At 32.2% G+C, this 16,829-nt stretch overlaps 1 protein-coding gene across 21 annotated transcripts in view; it reads right to left on the bottom strand.

Annotated features, from left to right (window-relative positions):
- The window catches only part of Tenm3 (teneurin transmembrane protein 3), a 2,373,066-nt gene that overhangs the window by 1,719,906 nt on the left and 636,331 nt on the right, over positions 1 to 16,829 (bottom strand). For all 21 annotated transcript variants that reach the window (XM_074054924.1, XM_074054923.1, XM_074054922.1 and 18 more), the window contains exon 4: positions 3,371 to 3,425. The gene's annotated coding sequence lies outside the window, so the exon portion shown is untranslated. The remainder of the gene's footprint in view (positions 1 to 3,370; positions 3,426 to 16,829) is intronic.

A 16,829-nucleotide genomic window follows, 5' to 3' on the forward strand; every position in this document is an offset into this window, starting at 1 on the left:
AAGGTGATTTGAAGGAAGAAAAGGTCTAGAAAAAAAGAAGACCTGAGGGAAGGCAGTGGGAGGAGTGAATGATTTTACCTACTGGAGGAGAAATGAAGGAATAGTAGTGAAGTACAGATTAAATGGACAGGATGCAGGTTATTGTGGAATGGGAGAGATTGGACAATAGACTAGAGACAACACTTTGTTCTGCAGGCTCAATGTGCAACCTAAAGTCTTTTGAACAAAACAAAAAGTGATATGGTAAAAAACTGATGCCATAGAATAACTTTCATAGAAAGGAGAAAAGTACAGAGACAAAGTGACCAACCATAACGTTATTTTTCACAAAGGGTTTTTGAAATTTATTTTTATATGTTAAATTAGATAAAAGTACTAACAAACTTTTCTCAGCAAGCACAGTAGCATGTAGACTTGTTTGGTATAAAACATAAGCATATATATACATATATATAAATGTATATATATGTGTGTCATATATTGCAAAGTACATAGTGTTAGTATATGGTGCTAATAATACTGTGTGTATAGTATATATGTATATTATTATAAAGTTTATAGTTTTAGACAAGTTCTTAAATGCGAATTGCTTGTAGGCAGTAAACGATATCATGGAGAGGGTTCTGTGAAAAACAGGCTGAGGTTGCTTCTGCAAATTAATTCCAGCTGTTCCCAACTTCCTTTCCTACGTTATTTCTAACTGATCTTCCTTATTCCCATATCTCAAATGCAAATCATGGCAAAGGAAGTTCAAATTGCCTGTTTATAATGAATATGTCACTAGGTATGAAACATCCTTTAGCCAACAAAACACAATTAAGGTTGTGTATAATTAAAATAGAGAGCAACTTTACTTTTCCCTCAGAAATAATATAGTCCATAATTTGGTAACACTGTTACTGAAGGGTGATTTTCTATAGCTTTTTCTCATACGTTTTAAGGGGTCAGGAGTAGTGAACTATAATTTACATATTGAACACTGAAAATTGCACTTTAATAGGATTCTGTAATTCCAAATGTTATTATCTTTTGGTGAGAACTTGCATCAATGAGCTTTAGTAATAAATTTAAAATAGAAATCACGATTCTTAAAACACATTAGGAAAATAAGATGCTTTAAGAAAATTATCTTGTCCTACAGAGGTCCCTTTGACTTGTTACCATGAGCCTACTGTCAGTTTTTCTATAAGAGCCAGGGTAACTTTTTAGATATGCCTCTTACTGAGGGAAAAGAAAAATCCTTCAATTATGAACTTGATAATTTAAAATTTTCTCATTCTATTAAAATTCAAATGTTATTTACAGACTGATAATGCAATCATGATATAATTATTAATTCTCTCTTCTTCCAAAAATGTTAAACTGACATAAATATCAAAACACACTTAGTCATATGTGTAATTTTATAATTCAAAGTTATATTCTTTCATGAGTGTTCCACAAATCTAGAACTTTATTTTCTAATATGACTTCACTTCACAATATCTATCTTATCCAGTGGGCTAGCCACTTACCACATTTGACTCTGAAGCATTTAAAATTTGATGAGTGCAATAAATCTTAATTCAATTGTGATTAATTTTAATTTTATACTCATAGGAGGCTGGAGCTACTGAATGGGAAGGTCTATGACAGATGAAGCAAATATTATAGCCATTATAGCCAACATATAGTTCTAAACCGAACTCCACAATCACTATTGGGAGTAGTAGGAAGAATACCACATTGTAAGTCTTCCTGCTCTTGCAGGAAGTAAGCCTCTCTTCTTCTTCAACCTTCTTTCATTTTCTGGGGCATTCCAAACAATAATTATCCTGTATGTTTTCTTTTTCAAATAGAATAAACAACTTGGTCTTGGTGGTTGACACCTAGAAATTTTTCTGCCTTTCTAGCCTACTCTCATAGTCACTACCTTTGAACAGTCTATGTTGTTTGGTTCTTGGAACTACTGCTATTATTTCTTAACTAGTTTTCCTCTTTCCATGTCAGCTGCCCTTCTCCACCTTCCTTCAAAAATTCTTTAAAACTGCTGTTCTGTTTTGGTGTTGTTGTTGGTATTTCCCTGATGAAACTCCAATACTCATTCATTTTGTAAAATCCACTAGCACTGCCTTTTTTCTATGGGAAGAAATGAAATAGAAATAAAAAGCAGACCCTTGCAAGCTGCAGATATAATTTTAGGCTTTGGTTCTCCCATTTCCTGCGGCTCTGTGAACTTATTCTAGCCTTCCTGAGCATGTAACACTTTCTTGTCATCTTCATCTTGCTGCATATTGGATGTAACGTTTTTCCTTTCTATAAATCCTGAAATAATGGTCATGGCTTTTCTTTTTCAATCCTTGCCTCTCACCATCTGACCCCACCTTGAAACACATATACCTCACACTACTACCATCACCACCATTTCAAATACCTATTGTGGTTGAACATAAGGCAGAATTCAGCGTATTCTGGACAACAAGCCAGAAATCAATTTGAGTAGATAAGACACCAGGAATCTCAATTATTTAGAAAATCAAGAATTCAGAATTTGGAGAGCATTTTTTGTCTCTTTCTAAGTGTCGGTGATACAAATACCTGTGCAAGTGAATTGCATTTTCTCCTTACAAATAGTTTCCATTTAAAAACCTCATGTCTTAAATTGCTTTAATTTCTGGATGAGCAAAGAGCCTGCAGCATGCTATTTCCTTATTCCATTTAGAAGAGAGATAATTCTTAAATAATTACATTAATGTAAAGGAAGGGACAAAGATAACCCAGGATGTCAGATTATATTTACATTTACATTTGAAATAAACAGATTTAAACTATCATGAATGTTACATTGCAAAGAACTGAGCAGATGCTCCATTCTACTTTACCATTTAATATCAGTTGATAGGAAACTGGCCCTTTTCATCCCTTGTGAGATTAATATAAATGATTTTTTAATGAAAAACATTTAATATGCAACATTATTAAAGAGATTAATTGCACCAAAATAAACATATAAGGTAAGCGTTCCACAATCCAAAATTCGATCAGTTGTGAAATAATTGTCCATAGGAAACTGAAATTTTGTGTAAATCAGCTGATCAAAGAGAAATACAATGTTGTGAATGTAGAAATTTAGATAGTAAAACTGACATAAACAGTGGATAAAATGGAAAGACTTTGTCATGGTTTATTTGTCTTCAGCATTAAAATCACTTGGCTTTAATTTATTAGAATTCTATGGTAAATGTTATTGGATTGAATAAATTTTATCAAAATCATAAAATGGTAGGCAGAATTTAAGTAATGTTAATAACTTTTTCATGAATTTAAGTGATAGTGAAATCTTAAATATTGAGATGTTGTAGTTTTTAAAAAGTTGAATCAGAATACTTACTGTTATTTTGTTGCAGCAAAAATCTGTATCCACCACAATAGTTTGAAGTTATCACCTGTTAGAAAGGCACAAAACATGAATATATTAATTTAAAACTCTGAGGTGCAATAGCAAACAGACTCTTTATGTTCATAAATAAGAATTATTACAACTACATTACCCTTTTAGCTTATTTTCAGGAATGAAAAACTACAAAAGAAAGTGACTTTTGTCAGTGTTCATCATAAGTTAAAAATGATACTGAGAAAGAAAAAATAAATTTCAAATACACAAGAAAACCCAAAACAGGCTAATTGGAGTAAAGGAAACATGCATTTATAAGCAATATGATCAATGGTTTACATTGAATTTCATTCTGATAAAGACTGATATTTTAATGTTTATCTGAAATTATTTGACCTCCCACATTTCTCTAATCTATCAGACAAATTTGAAAATAACAAATAGACAAAACAATCAAATTAGAAATACTATTTTCAAACAATTGGAAACTGTATGATATAATCCACCAATCAAATATATTATTTCACTCAATATTTGATCTATTTACTGAATAAACAGACAAATCATTTATCATGATCGATGTCAAGTAGTAACTGAATATCTGAACTGAAGGAGAGAACTTAAGTAATTGTCTAACTTGCTCAGGCCGAAAGAACAACTTACAAAAATTATTCAGCTCATGGGACACTTATTATTAGGGGAATTTTTCTTGAGTTATTTTTTAAATTGTAATTGCACTTTTCATGGTTGGAATGTACCAAACACAGAAAGAAATGACAGCTTGAATTAGATATCTAGGATCACAAATAAAATCGTGACAATATTTTAATAAAACAAATTTTTGCTCTTAAGAGATGACATTTTTATTTCTATGAAAAACTATAATGATATGCTCTAACTATATTAAAACTTGATTTAGATTTAAGTAATATTGAGTGGTAATTTTACATTTCTGTTTTATCTCTACCCATTTTAATTTCTTTTCCTCTTTTACTAATGTTAAATGTATACAGAAACTTTTGAAATATTATTCTAGTAATATGCCATGTCAATTTTCAAAGGTACATCTTCCCACAATATTTCTTGCTATATTCAGTGGAAAGCTAATATACAATAGAAACTTGGAACTGAGTTATTTTATTTAACAAGTTTCTCCCTCTCTTCCTCCTTCTCCTTTTCCTCTTCCTTTTTCTTCTTCTAATAAAAATTTGTAACTTAAAATGTTTCTTTACATATTTCTCTATCATGCCAATATTTTTAGGAAATCAAACAACTTGGATTTGGGGAAAACATTATTTTTTAAAAGAAGAATATTTTTAAATTTCCATACTAAGCAAAAATAGTCTATCACACAGGAAAAATTTAGGGTAGTATGAGTAATTTGTCAAGGAAAGCAATAATCTGGTAAATAATACTTAGGTTATTTACAACCAAACCTCTTAAAGTTATTTAATAGCAATTAATTTAAGCTAAACTTAGAGAATATGGATAAAAATAATGACCAGTGATTTTGTTGCTTAACCATGTTGCTAAGAATTATATTTTAACCAAATGACCTATAAGTCTTAATGTTATTTATATTAATATTGGAAAAATCTTTAATGTTTTGACATAAATTTATTTTTAATTTATTTTTAATTTAAAAATTAACTTTTATCTTTTCATAATATGCACAAATGAAGTACAATTTTTATTTTAAGTAATAGTGATGCTATCTCAGGCTAAAATATCATTGTGATATCTTATTTTTCTGTGTAAAAATAATTGTCTAGCAATAGAATTTATTGAGGTACATAATCTTCAAGACAACAGCAAAGTTGTAATTTCAGATAATTACATGTTTAGCATTTTCATAAGTTTTAAAGTCTTTCTGGTCAATGGAAATACACTCGTAACACTACCAGCTTTGTATCATGTGAAATCTTGCTCAATATTGGAGAGCGGCCTCTAAGATTAAAAGTAAAGAAATGAGTGGCTTCTGATTTTTAGTAGTCAAGGTTAAAGGATGATTAACCACAGGATAAAACTGATGGTGAAGATCTTCAACAGTCCCTTCACTTCTGTTTTTCAGTGTCATTGCTTTTATTTCAGCCACATGCTCAACAAGGCATTACCTACCCCATGGCATGTGTGTCCTATTACTAATGAGCTACTTGAAGTTGGAGTAATCTTTCTTTAACTATTATAGGAAATTGCTGTCACGGAAGTTGGAGTGGAGGTTCCACTACTGTATTTTCTGTCTTTGTATTCCCTCTCTACCTGTGGCTGAGAAGGCTATTCCATGAAACCTATACGTTTCTAGGGAGCAAAGTCTGAAATCCACTTCTCTATTCTATACTCTAGCCTTTCATCACAAACACAGTGAGGGAAGACACATGTGGAGTTGTAAGTTTACTGCAACAGAAGAAAAATTCAAAAATAGAGAAATATACAGGGCTTGAATAAAAATAAAGGTCATAGAGAAAAGAAGAGTGTTTCTGCTAAAGTTTGCCAAAATATTAGGAAACTGGCTGAAACAGACCTCAAGCAAAGGTACTTAAGATAAAGGAAATATAAAAATAAATGAAACTTTACAATTTGTACACCTTCATTCACTTAGATACACATATAACTTAAATATCTGATTTTCTACTATTTTAGGTGATTTATGATCACCAAATATTTTAGGTGATTTACAATCTGAGAATGATTCTAACAGTTGTCTTCCAAAGGCAAAAATATAAAATACAGACTCATTCCTAAGCAACCAAGGACCTGTGGTTACCCTTACATCAATTGCCATAAAATTCTGCTGCATCTTAAAATTACAGAGGTTGATTCAGAAGTGTAACTGACTCATAACGTAGAATTCTATTCCCTGATATAAGACTGTGATCCTGGGAACAGTGACTACCCTTCTGGCATGCCCTTTATTGTTAAACCAACTAACATCTAATTACATTTGGAAAAAAAAAACTGATGAAAGGCAAAATAACAACACTCTCTAGGATTCACACTGAAAAGTCTGGAGAGTTTGCACAGGATTTTGGCTTACTTCGCTGTCAGTTCTCTCCTTTAGAATGTCTGGAAGCTTAGCATCAGACCCTGATTCCCAGCCTGCCAAAAGGCATGCTGGTTTCTTGGTATGGTTTTCTAGCTCTTTTGCTATTAGTGCGTAATTTGACAGTATGCTGCCACGGTAACAGAATTCATTAAGGGCTTTCAGTTTTGTTCTGCCAATGAGGATTTTTGGCTGCATATAGTGCTGGCCTCTGAAGATTGATCCATAATATTTGTCTTATAAAGCCTTGTCATCTCATAGTATAACGGATGCTACAAAATAATCCATAATGAGCCAGGTTCTCCCAGCATGGGCTACTCCCTAAGGGTGAGTTAGGCACTAACAGAAACCACATTATCTGTTTATCATCAAATTTTGGTGGTTAAAATAGACAGCATGGAAGTGGACTCATATGTGTGTGTGTGAACACATGTTGTGTCATTTGGGTTGGAAAATGGATTAGGAATTAATTCCTTATGTTCATTTTTAATAATATCTTTGTATGGAAAAAATAAACTTCCAGATTTTGGCAATTTTATTTGTATAGTCATTTTGCAGAGGCAAAGTTTGCTGGAAATAACTATGTGTGATTGATTCAGTAAAGAAAAAATAGTGTTGCTAGCAATATTTTTCCAAAAAACTTAAGTGAAAAACTTAATATACCTTCTGTTATTTCCAATTATATTTTGATACCACATGATCACTTTTTGGCCACATCTTTAGCTGCTGAATTGTTTATTAATCTTTTTTTGTAGTGTGACATTTAACTATGCAGTAAAAATATGTAACTACGTATGGTTTGCTCCAGAATGAAGAAGTAACCCACCCTTGCAGTCTTCCCTATGCTACTGCAGAGGAATGAAAATAAATCAGGGCAAACCCTCCAAATATACTAGAAAGTAAATCAAAGAATAGTATTGGATTCTCTTGTGTTGAATGAAGAGAGGGAAATAAGCATAATCTTTGTTTAGAACAGTGGTTCTCAATTGGGGCTAATTTTTCCCCTAAGGGGACATTTGACAATGTCTGGTCACATTCTTGTCACAAGTGTTGGTTGCTAATGATATCCACTGGATAGTGGTCAGAGATGCTGATAAACATCCTGGAATACACTGAACTGCCCTCTAATCCTCCACATACACACATAAAGAATTATCCAGTTCAAAATGTCATTAGTGTTGAGGTTGAGACACTGTGGTTTAGGGAATACTAAAAAAGAATGGGAGCATGCAACCTGTATTTATCTACAGTTCAGTTAATCTGGTTCAAGGGGCAAACAGTGAAATCAATCTGTAAAGAGAAGTGGTCTAAGACTTGGGAAGGGCAATGTCTCTGGAGCTCATGAGAAATAAATCCATTGATTCCCTTCTGCAAGTGGGAAAAGGGAGCCTCAATACTCCCAGATTGTTTAGCATGGGGTTGTCTGAGTGTCATTTTGAAAGAACAAATCACAAAGAAAAAGCCAGCCAGGTGAAAGGCCAGGCTGGTAGCTCAGAAGGGGACAGAATCCAAGGGTCTGTGTATTACTTCTTGTCCAGAGTCAATGTTCAACCTTTCCGTACATCTCCTGAATTTACTACTTGTATTATCTTAGGCTAAGATTTATAAATATTTTAGTATTTTCAATAAAGTTTTGTTTTCCTATCCCTTTCTGTGCTTCTTCATTTAAATTATTAGAACTCTTTCACACTAAAAAAGTTTCTAGCACTTACTGGGATATGAAATATATACATATATTTTCACTTAGTTCTTTACTTCTCATAATCCAAAGATATATGAGGATAGAAATATCAGAGATACAAGGCTTCTCTGTTGCTAAAAACAGTATATGTAAAAATAGTATTTCATGGAGAATGTGCAGTGTTCATTATTTGACTAATATCAGTAGCATTTCTTCCACCTTTCCTTTATCATTTTATTTTATTTCTTATGACATATTTTATTTCTTATTACTTTCCTTCCTAATTCCTATCACATTTATGGAATGCTTGCCCTGTGCTAAGATGCTAAAGCATGAAAATTAAGTTTGACTCTTTTCCACCAGACAAGAAAGCAGGCATGAGAGGAATGCAGTTGTGCCAACTGAGAATGTGGTAATCAAGTCTGGCAAACATGCTTAGTGACACAGTAGTTTTCTTTATTTTTCTATACAAATGTGTTTCAGGTCTGATAGAATGACTTTGTGTTTGATCTTTTTATGTTTTCGATTGGTTTGTTTTGTACAAAATGAATTCTTAGGTATTACATTTCAACAATTATGGACAATAGTAATAGTATTTGAGGGAAATTCCATAATTATAAATTCAAGTTTTTCATACTTATCAGTCACAAACAGTATAAAAAAGCATGTTATTCAAAAAACAGGTAAAAGAGGAATCAGCAGAGAGTAACCATCTTCAACTTGAAGAACAAGGGTCTATGTGAGATGCTCAACTTTCTTCTGACTTTCATCTTCAGTCATATGGACAAGCATCAAGCTAAGAAGGACAAAACTATCCAGAAAGAGCTAGGAAATATCTTTAAAAGCGTTGCTTCTATACTTATAATTTTTTAACTACACACGTTTTGTTTTGAAGTTTGAAAAATACATCAAATGAAAGATTGAGTCAACCATCTAATGCATCTGAGATAGTCAACCTTTGTTAATGAATCTTTGTTTTTTTCAGCGTATACTAGTAAGTGATGGTTTAAAAATTTTGTGAATTTTTTATGCTGATGTGGTTAATCTCATTGAGTCAATCCCCTGCATGGATTGTTTGGACCCAGAATGAATAAACTGCTTGGCATTCTTTCTTGGGGTGCTAGTGACACAATGAGAATGAACACATATAGAATGCCTGCCCTGTGCTACATTGATAAAATACAAAAGTAAAAAAGGTGTAGGCTTTGCTCTCCAGACATGGAAGCAGTTATGCCAACTGAGAGAGTATAACGATCAAGTCTGTCAAATAAATTGAACAATGGAGCAGGTTTCTTTTTCCTGTAAGATTTTGTTTTAGTCCAATAAGTGTTGTTTCTCAACTCTCCAAAATTTTGGTATAATAACAACACAATTAGTACCTGCTTGTTTATTCTACTTTTCCACAAAGTTATAATTTAAATAGTTAGGCATTTTAATGATAATTCTTTTACAAAATAAATACTAAAAATGCCACACAGTTTATTAATTAATAAAAATTAGTAATGAATCATTACAATTGATCACTGAAGTTATTTTAACAGCTACAATATAAATAGTAGCATCATTATGTTAGTGTATTTTTAGAATGTTTTATTTTTTCTGTCAGCCTTATAAGAAAATATGAAAACTATGTTTGAGAATATGTCTGATGTTTATTAATCAAATTAAAGATAAAACTATACCATAGTGAAAAGCAATAAGTACTTTCAAATATGTATTGTATAGAACTCTAAAGCTGTTTTTCTATAAAAATAAACGTATAAATTGATTACAAAAAGAAAATGTAACATAATATTGAATGAAGGGAAAAATGTTCAAGGAATGACACTGACTTCATGATTTACCATAAAACTTCTATGATCAAGATAATGTAGGATGGCCAAAGAATAAACAAATGGCACAGAATAGAGCCCAGAAGTAGACCCACATAAATATAAATAACTGATCTTTGACAAAGGAGCAAAGGCAATGCAATAGAGCAAAGACAGTCTTTTCAACAATTGTGCTAGAACAACTGCATAAAATGTTGTGCTTAGAACAAAAAATGAAAACAAATCTAGATGCATACTTTTTTACCTTTCATAAATTCAAAATGGATCACGGACCTCCAAATACAATGCAAAACGGTAAAATTCCTAGAGGATAACACAGGAGAAAAATCTGGATGTCCTTGGGTTTACCTTTAACTCTTCTGGTACAATACCAGAGGCATGATCCATAAGTGAATGAATTGGCAAGTGCGATTTCACTAAAAGTAAAAATTGCTGCTCTACATAAGGTATTGGCAAGAGAATGAAAATACAAGCCAAATATTGGAAGAAAATATTTGCAAAACACATATCTGATAAAGCACTGTTATTCAAATTATACAAAATGAACTCTGAAAACTCAACAATAACAAGAAAAGAACTTGATTAAAACATCAGCAATGACTAACAGACACTTCACCAGGGAAGATATAGAGATGGAAAATAAGCACGTGAAGGATGCATCACAACCACATGAGATGTTATCAGGGAAATGCAAATTGTAAAGCAATGAAATGCCACTATACACTAATCAAAATGACCAAAGTCAAGAGCACTGACAACACTCATTGCTGAGGAGGATATGAAGTAACTGAAACTCTCATCACTAGCAGGAATGCAAAATGGTACAGCCACATTGGAAGACAGTCTACTAGTTTCTTACAAAACTAAGTATACTTTTATCATATGTCCAGCAACCATGTACCTTTATTTATCCAAAGGTATTGAAAACTCTGTTCATACAAAAATCTACCATTGATATTTACAGATGCTTCATTAATAATTTCCTAATCTTAGAATCAATCAGATATCCTTCAGCAGGTAAATGAATAAATAAGCTGTGGAAAATCCAGATGAGGAAATACTTTTCAATATAAAAAGAAATGAACAATTAAGTCATACAAATACATAAAGAAACCTTAATTGTCTAATATTAATTGAAAGAATACGACCTGAAATAGTTGCATACTATGCAATTCCAGCCATACAACATTCTGGGAAAGGCAAAACTATGGAGACAGTAAAAAGATCCGTGGTCGCCAGAGATGGGATTGGGGAGAGAGCAAAAGATGAATATGTGGAATACACATGACTTTCAGGATAGTGAAATTAATTTTATAATACATACAATGTTGGATTCAAACACACAGAATATGTAATAGCCAAAAGATTGTAACAAATGTACCAGTTTGGTAGGGGCTGTTGATAGTAGAGAAGGCTATGTTTGTGTAGGTTAAGTATTATATGGGAAATTTTTGTACTTTCTACTCAATGTCTCTGTGAATTTAAAGCTACTCAAAAAATATGGTCTACTAAAAATGAAACTTGAAAAATGAGACACTTCAAAATAATTTGTAAGGTAAATTTTAAAATAATGAAATTTTATTTAGGAAAGCCCACATAATTTTAACACATTAATAATTTTACACAATAGTGGTTTAGAGTCTGATGATATCAAAATAGTCAAAAAGATATCTATATTATGTAATATAACTTGATGGAGCAAGTGGTACATATAAGTAAAGTATATAGATGCAAATTAATGTAAAATAACATAGTAACTTTATTCTAGGTTATAAAGAAAAACAATATGTAACACTTTCAATCAAAGCTATCCAAATAATGCATGTTGATGATTATTAATTGACAAATTTTTAGAATGTCTAGAGCTACATCAAATGAGTCATCAGTGACTGATATTATTTAACGACTATTATAATTACTCATGAGGGAGGTAGGCTGGTGGTGCACTAATTATATGGATTCTTGCTTGAATTCCTAATCTGCTGCACCCTACCTTTACAAATTTAGGCAAGATATTATCTACTAACCTCAGTTTCCTCATCATTGTAGAGATTAAACTTTTCCCTAATCATACAATTTTTCTGGAGTTTAAATGAGAAAATAGAAGTCATTTATAGAACAGATCCTGTCAGAGTCATCAGTAAATGAATACCACTAGTATTTTCCACATTTTTTTAAAAACTAAACCTAGGTGTTGGTGCCAAATATATAAGTCAACAGTGCTGTAGATTAGTCTATTCATTGCCATTTAGCTGTATGGCATCCAATAAGAACAAAGATCCTTTCTTAGACCTCAGGCAAATTCAGTTTCACTTCCTGGAACTCAAACACAACATTTGTAAATTGAGGATAATGTACTTTTTTACTGTGTTTTCAGAACTCAATGAGAGTCAAATTACTATTTGGCTATTGGGGCTTATCTCCCTTTTACAACTGTAAACATCTTTGGATTAGGCTTACTTTTACCCATTGACACAATGATCAACTCTGAATGACAGAATTGCCTATTAAAAAGAAAAATAAAATTTAAAATAATAAAAATAACTGTGAGGTTTCTGCTATGTGTTTGGCCAAGTTCTAGGTAATAATTAACACAATATATTTAGTATTTTGCCAGTGTAAAATAATCAGCAACCAATTGGGACTAGAGTCAAGCCTCCTAAAATATTTCCAAAGCCTGAAACTATTGCTTTTTACCAAATTTTCCCCAAAATGTCAAATCTCTAGATTTTTTAAACAATTTATAAATGGATTAAATTAAAGGAAGCTAATTTAATATTTTTGTTGTATACAAGATTAGTTAAAAGAAAACAAGAAATACATTAGCAAAAAAAATTTAAAATAAGAATGCTTTTAAGGAAAGTTGCATGCTTCCTGACTTACTGTGTAACCAAAGGGATTATGATAGTCTTAACAAAAAGTTGTTCTCCCAACATAAGCAGATTTGAGCTAAAATCAAAGTCAATGCTGTATAAAATTCAGAAAATATCTAAGTCATCCTGATGATGATATAGAAGTATATATGAACTATCTATGAGTCTGTGAAGTTGAAGAAAATTGACTGAATGAAAGGAAACAGATTGGATCAAAATTAAGAGTATGTGACATCAAATAACTGTATTCCACACTTAGCGGATCCGAGCCTGCCTAGTTTCAAAGTGCAAAAATTGCTCTCTTAAGCCTCCAATGGAATTGTTCTGACTAGAGGAAAGGAGTTCTATAAGTTCTTGTCTTGTCTATCACTGTCCAAAAACTGACATATTGTTAAGGATACTCTAAATTGTGATCTCCATAAGGCAATATCATTTCTCAATGCCAATATAATTGTTAGAATATTCAGCTTGTTTAGCCTGGCCCAAAAGACCAAAAATCATATGTTCTCCCTCATATGCGGACATTAGATCAAGGCAAACACAACAAGGGCATTGGACTTTGATCACATGATAAAGCAAGAGCACACAAGGAAGGTATGAGGATAGGTAAGACACCTAAAAAACTAGATAGCATTTGTTGCCCTCAATGCAGAGAAACTAAAGCAGATACTGTAAAGCAACTGAGGCCAATAGGAAAAGGGGACCAGGAACTAGAGAAAAGGTTCGTTCAAAAAGAATTAACTTAGAAGGGAACACACATATACAGGAAAGCAATGTGAGTCAACTCCCTGCATAGCTATCCTTATCTCAACTAGCAAAAACCCTTGGTCCTTCCTATTATTGTTTATACTCTCTCTTCAACAAATTAGAGATAAGGGCAGAATAGTTTTTGCTGGGTAACCAGGGGTAAGGGGGGGTAAGGGATGGAGGGGGTGTAAGGGAGAAGGAGGAAGGAAGGGGGGAGAAATGACCCAAACATTGTATGCATATATGAATAAAATAAAAATTAAAAAAAAAAAGAAAAGAATATTCAGCTTTTATTCCCATTGAAATACTGTGGTGAAGAAACATTGCTTAGATGTAAACACTGTGGCAGAAAACATTGTTGGGATATCTGAGTGTATCATAAGATAAGAAGTAGTAAGAGATTGTCTCAGAATAGGAGTAGTACTTTTATGCTTCACAGAGGACATGTAGCCCATTTGGCTCTAATGTGATCAGTCTCTTGACTCCACAAGCTTATCTATTTGTGATGAAAACAAATCTGAATTTCTCAACTATGATCTTGGTAATGTTTACCAGCTCACATTAGAAGCTTCAATCATCATTCCTAATCAACTCAAGGAATGTGATGCAGAAGTACTAGAAGGGAAAGAAACATATATACATTGACTTTTCTTCTAAGATCACACTTGACATGATCCAAAATAATGTGCTGTTGTAAATGAAATATTACATAAATAGTAATCTGTAATAAACAGGCTTTTAGTGACCAAACCTGTTCATATATGTTATCTAATGGCTGTCACTTTCACTTAAAACCTCTTTTGTTAGTAACAAAAGAAGTCATAATAGCTGCCTGACTATGCTGCAGTGTGAAAGATAATGTCTTTAATTAAAGCAAGCAGTGTAGCACAGGGGGAAATAATCATTGGATCTAGTCACAGCTTGAATACTTCATAAGTGTGAGGCCTTTATCCTACTCACTCTCAGGTCTTTCACTTGCAAATGAATATTTACAATCTTTCTTGTTTGTGTGAATTTTAGAGATAAAAATATATAGGGCCAATGTTTCACTGTTAGTTGTAAAGAAAGTGTTTAGCAATTACTTCCTGTTACTAGTAGTAGCAGTGATATAATTTTACTAATAATTTAAAAAGGCAGTGAATATTCATAGCATAATTTTAATAATACTTCGGGGGAACATGATCCCTGCAATCATCGGGGAAAGCAGAAAAGAGCAACAGTGGAGTGTTTAAGGGTGAGGAGGAGATAAAGGTATAGGAGAGATGGTTACTGGGAAGATTTGGACTGGGCCATGGTGACCAGCTACATGGGCAAACACTTCTGTATGTATCTGTGAAGATGTTTTGTGATAGGGTTAACAAACTCTGTTTTGTACTTTTAAGGACTCTTTTATTTTCATTGAGTGTGATGAACTAAGTTTATAGTTGTGCATGTATTTGCAGGGTAATGACAATAGTGGTGTTTTATTTCCACCTAACTAGAATTTGCCTGAGCAAATTCTCTCTCTCTCTCTCTCTCTCTCTTTCTCTGTCTCTTAAATAATGACAACATTTTCAATACTAAACCTGCTAAACATGCCATATAATTTAAATTTAAGGTTATTTAACAATTTTCATGCTTGACTAAAGAAAAGAAGGGTGAAAAGGTTTCAGACTTTTTTCAATAACTATCTAAATAAATATAATTTTTCTAAACAGCAAGCAAGCAGCCAAAACTAAGGACAACAGCAACACTGGTATTTTTTCCTCTACTGAGGTTTTGTCTCTTAAAACTTCATCCTTTTCTCAACTCCTGTCTCAATTATCAGTACTTAGAGGTTCATTTAGAGATTGAGGGTTGCTTCTTTACACAGAAATGGAAGAGTCCCCTCTTTTTTATGCCCTTTGTTTTTTGTTGCCTCTGCTGTCCTCCAGATCTTTGCCATATAAGTTTCAATTTGTACCAAGGACTCTCAGTTGGACTCTTTTTTGTAGGCTAAAATTCCTCCTTGAAAAAGTTTTTTTTGGCTCTCAAAACAAAATGATATTTACTTAACTTGTTTTAATGTCTTTAATTATTAGATCTTATTTTTCCCACTGAGCTTACTTCCTCAGGATCAATTTTTTCACACATATGTATTAATTCTTGCTATTATATATATTATATATGCAACATAATTATGTATATGTACATAAATATAGTACATATATATGTACTACTATAAATAGTAGTACATACAAATTATTTTATGGTAGTAAGGATTGAACTCTGGGCCTCCTGATTGCTAGGCCATTGCTTTATTACTTGAGCCATATCCCCAGTACTTTTTGCTTTCGTTTGGTTTCCAGACAGAGTCTTGTACTTTTGCCCAGGTGGTCTTGGAGATTGTTTCTTTTACCTCTATCTCCCAGGTTGTTGTGGTTACAGACATGAACCAGCATACTCAGTTTATGTTTGAGATAGGGTCTCACTAACTTTTTGCCAGGACTATCTTTGAATAATGATCTTTCTAGCTCCATATAATTGTTGAAGTACTAGAAATATTATTAAATAACTTAAAATAAGCACAAAATTGACAAGGAATAGAAAAATGGTCAAACTAATTTGTTCTTTTAATATTTTGAGTTTTTTAATGGCCATTTTTGAATTTTTAAATAGCCCTAATATTGCAAAATACACCAGGATATTTGGAGGCTAATATCTCAATGTAACTCTTTAGTTCCACATTATTCATATTAAAAGGCTTATTTTAATATGATACGATGCCAATAGATACATTAACATATGTTAATTATTATTATATTACCTAATAATCTTCTCAATTTTAGGCAATATTTATATGTCCAAGGAATGAATTATGCTTACATATATCAAAAGCTGAATCTAGTTTTAGCAACTAGAAGTGCCACACTTGAGTGAAAGCTTATGTTCTGAATTGAGAATCACTTTGTTATCAATATTTTGACTGTGAAATTAAGGTCTTCAAGATCCTTTTCTACAGAAATCTATTAAGAGGTCTGTGCCACATTAGAAATTCCCTAAAATAATTAACTCTTCAACAACTGAATGCCATTGGGTAGAGCTGCTAGTGGAGCTACTTAAGTCAACATAATTATAAGACAACAATTTAGATGTTCCAAAAGAATTAATATGTATAAAATTAAATAAGTACTCAAAATCATATAGAATCAGACAGTAAAATAATTCTGTTATATGACAATAAAATTTTTACATACAGGTTTTAAAATAACTATAATTCTCTTCAAACTAAGTATTGCTCAGATTTACCACTAAAAGGAAAATA

Source organism: Castor canadensis, chromosome 14 (assembly GCF_047511655.1).
Source record: "Castor canadensis chromosome 14, mCasCan1.hap1v2, whole genome shotgun sequence".
Taxonomy (NCBI): domain Eukaryota; kingdom Metazoa; phylum Chordata; class Mammalia; order Rodentia; family Castoridae; genus Castor; species Castor canadensis.